Here is a 4,581-nt window from a genome sequence, read left to right as displayed (position 1 = left end):
GAATTTAAATAATCATATTTATTGGTGAAAGACTCTGATTAGCCTATTTGGTTATAAATTAACCATTGTTAAAACAGTACAACAAATAAATGCGTATATTATAAATATTGATTGTTGCTTGGTAGTAGTTAAACATTTTCTACTTACTTGACAATAAATGGTGGATCTGTTTATTTATTGATTTGTTTTTCTGGGTTAAGGTTGTTTGAGTGCAATTTGCCCATTTGATTTTATTAAATATGCCTTGTTTAAATATAGTATTTTCCAATGTTCATTAATATTGCCTGATATACAGTAGTCAACATTTGAAGTGGATCAAAAAAGTGAATCAAAGTTATCCTAAGACAAGAACGCATTTAGGTTTTAGGATAACTTTGATGAAAGGTTTTGATCCACTTCAAATGTTGAGTAGTGTATCTCAGTGTAGTAATCTATAGCCTAACCTAAACCCGCTGAATCAAACCAGAACAGTTCTGATAAAACCTGCCTTATGAAAACTCTAAATCTGTCCTCTCTTTGCATCACCAGTTCAACTACAAAAAACTAAGTAGCCTAAATGCGAGCTCTGCTGAGTCCAATTGAAATTATGCATGTGAATCTGGACGGGCTCTTCTGTCAGACCCTGCACTCTTAAAAAATAAAGGCTTCAAAGGGGTTTTTGCAGTGGTGCCATGGAAGAACCATTTTGGGTTCCCTAAAGAATCCCAAATTGCGTGGATGTTAAAGGCTGGAATCACAGATAACAATAAAGAAGCTTTATTTTTAAAAGTATGCGTGGATTCCAGCACCTTCAACCTAATTTACTGTGTAAAACTATTATTATGAATTAATCTCTGGAGCTGCTTTGGGCTGCTTCCCTGATAACTGAACCCGTGCTGTCTCTGTCTGCGGCTGAGCGCTGTGTTTAATCACGGAACGCTCTGACGGCTAAATCACAGTCTCCCTCAGACTATTACAGCGATAAATCCGCTTCTGCTTTCCGTGTGCGGAGGTCAGCTCCGTGTAATGAGGCCGTTAAAGCGCGATTGATTCCGCCTCATCTTCACGATCAGCTCGCGCGCCGCTATCAGTCCCGCCGCACATTGAGCCGCGGCCGTTTGTCTCGTTTCGCGCGCTAACATTCCCGCCCCTCAAACCCCGCGCGCCCCATAATTAATTCCTCATTAGACAGCTCTTTATTGTTTAATTTGCGCCGTTCGTAATCAAATTGGGCAGATTAATTGCTACAGAATTTAGGGATGCTGAAAAATAAGCGGGTTTCATTTTCTGCGCTGAATTTTCCCGCGATAAATCCTCCTTCCATTACCCAGCAGCCCTGATGGATTCACAGATTCTCCCGCGCCTGAGCGAAGCCGTTTAACGGACTGCATTAAAACGTCGCCGCAGCCATACATTTCTATTACAAGGCTAATTGTAAAAGTCAACACTACAAATTCACCTTCATTCGTGTGCCTGTGTGTGTGTGTGAGAGAGTGTGTGTGTGTGTGTGTGTGTGTGTGTGTGTGTGTGAGGGAGAGAGAGCTGAATTTGATTTCAGGGTTCTTTATAGGCTAACCTGCTAACCTGCCGCCAGTTGCATAAGCCATTAAAACTAACTAGCAGTTAACCAGGGCATGGTCTTTTTTTTTTTAAATGTACTTTAATGTACTGGGGAAGTCGTGGCCTAATGGTTAGAGAGTCGGACTTGTAACCCTTAAATGCAGAGCACTAATTCTGAGTATGGGTCACCATACTTGGCCACATGTCACATCACGTCACTTTCACTTTATTGCCGTGATTGTGTTTATAGGCATTGTGTCTAAAACCCAGTGATGAAGCCAATGATAACAAATAACAGTATACTGAAATAAGGTGCTAAGTGAAGAATAAAAATATGAAAAATTATTTGATCTATTTGATCAGTTTCTGTAACACTGTAACTATAACACTGTGGCATGAGGTTAGTATTTCTCACATCTTTCTGAATTCAAATTAGATCATTCTAAGTTTTTATGTTACTGAGTTACATATGATTATTCTTAAAGAGAAAAAAACTATAACTTGTAAGATTAGTTTATGCAACCTGCTACTGATTCTTATCACATAAGGTTTTCTGTTTTCCCTCCAACAGAATTTTATGCAATTACAGTTCTTTTCAGCTGCTTACTCACATATTCAAAACTTTACACACAAATTCAAGAACTGCACACAAAATGCTAAATGCCTCACATCTCTTGTTAAATTAAGCACTGCATTCAAAATATCACAAACACATCTCAAAAGCAAACATTTGCAAACAGCTTTGCCATAATATTATATTGTTGGGTATATCATATACACACAGTTATTCAGAACCTAAAGCTCTGCTTTCATGAGCTCCTACATTTCTGTTCAAGATTGAAAGTAATTGTCAGAGAGATGTTGATAAATTCACATTAAACACGAAAGCAAGATTGAAAGCAAACGTTTTTTACTGTAAGCGTCTGTGGTTGTGAATACAGTAGTACACAGTACTAAAGAGAAGAAACACATCAAGCATGTGTAGTTGTGCAGATGTGTGTTTATTGATTGGTTGGTGTTCAGTGAAGCACATGTGAGGAGTTAGTGATGAATTAGTGTGGCGTTCTGATTAGTTGTGTTTGAAAAAGGAAATCAAGATACTTCCTGTTAGATTTGTGTGCGTTACACTGAGAACTGTGTGTTGTGTTTTGCAAAAAGTGTTTTCTGAAATTGAAAACTGAGTCAAAGTCTGAGTATTAGTGTATGTTTTGTAGATTTGGTGTGTGCTTCTGCTGTTTGAGTGTCAGCTTTCAGAAACTGTGTGACGAGTGAAGATTCTGTGTGGAAGCAGCTGAGAAAAACTTTAATACTTTCTCATTTAAAGTTCAGGCTTAAAAAACAGTTTGTGAATGTAAAACAGAAAAGTAGAAATACATACAATAAACACACCACTGGAGAAGTAATCGTGGCCAGAGAGAGTGACATTTTCATTTTTGTTTGACTTTCATATTCTGTAAGTGAATTATTGCATAGGTTTGGTCAAATTTCATGAACAGAGCGACTCTGTTGTTTCTGTCATCTGTTCTGCCTCATTTCTGCTCAGATTGATGAATGTGATCGAAAGCAGCATCACTCACTGAGAGAGAATGAACGAGAGAAAGAGAGAGATGAGATGATGCCAGACAGAAAGAGAAAAGAGCAGTGTTCATCAGTAAATCCTTAACAATGGGCAACATTCATTATTTTACAAAAACGTCAACCGAGAAAATGATGAAATCATAAAAAGTGCATCTGTCAGAGAGAGAGAGAGAGAGAGAGAGAGTGTGTGTGTATTTGTCCACAGCAGCCGTTCTTTAGGAAAGGAACCCATTTACTGTCCAACCACAATCACATGTTCGTCTCAGTCTTCCTGTCTGTACAGGAAATAAGTGCTGGTTAGAGTTAACAGAGAAGTGTTTAATCTTTCTGCATTTGAACCATATAAATTACCCAGCAGCCTCTTCATCATCATCATAATTTCTCCCAGCCATTTGACATTTGAAAATACAGCCGTTTCTGGCTTGAGTGCTGTAATGATGAAGTGTGTCAGTATCAGTAAATGGAGGATGGTCGTGTTATTTCTGGATTGGATGACAGCAGAACTGTTATTCACAGCTCTAGTGTTTCAGTGAAGCTGAACTTCTCAAACTTCAGCTGATGATTTCCTGTCTGCTCTCAGAGCCACGCCCACTTCCTCTCATTGGCGGCAGGTTTCCATGACGATGTGCTTCGGTCGGTGGTCAGAGGTAAAGTAAATCAAACCTGTTTCTGCTGGTTTGTTATTGTAACGTGAGCCGATAAATGCCTGTAATTGAGTGTGTGTTTATATTCTCACCCTCAGCGCACAATTACACACACAGCTGACCTTCACAACAGCATGGACTCATTTTCCTGACATCATTGTCTGTGTGTGTGTGTGTGTGTTCAGAGTCTCTGACCCCCAGCAGATCGGTAGTGTCTCTCTCTCTCCTCTGACTGACGTTTCACACACACACACACACACACACACACACACACACACACACACACACTAAATAATGACTTCATATCACACACAGAGAAACTAATCCCAGTCAAAAGCAGTCTTCCTGTCCAAAGGGTGGAGGTTCATTCCAAGACTAGAAATGGCAGCAAAAAAGGGCAATTTTCCACGGAGCTATAATGTGCGTCTTTGATCGCGCTGTCAGACACAGGTCTGATCCGCTGACACACACTCCTCTCTCTGCTGTTTGCTTTGTGTGTGTGTGTGTGTGTGTGTGTTTGTGTGTGTGTGTGTGTGTGTGTGCGTGTGAGAGAGAGAGATCATGTTGTCAAGATCAAACACATTTAACAGCACAAATGTGCAGCAGTTACTTCATTACTGAACTCTTTAAACCACACACACACACACACACACACACAATCATCATGGGGACTTTCCATAGACGTAATGGTATTTATTCTGAGCTAATCACATTTTCTGTCCTCTAATCCTAAACATAAGCCCTTTACATCTTTAAATAAAAACTGTTTATTGTGTTTATTTAGCCATTCGAAAAACAGTGACAGCTGGGATGAAACCTG

Source organism: Sinocyclocheilus anshuiensis, unplaced genomic scaffold (genome assembly GCF_001515605.1).
Source record: "Sinocyclocheilus anshuiensis isolate Anshui unplaced genomic scaffold, SAMN03320099.WGS_v1.1 scaffold2026, whole genome shotgun sequence".
NCBI lineage: Eukaryota > Metazoa > Chordata > Actinopteri > Cypriniformes > Cyprinidae > Sinocyclocheilus > Sinocyclocheilus anshuiensis.
This window is presented reverse-complemented; position numbering follows the sequence as displayed.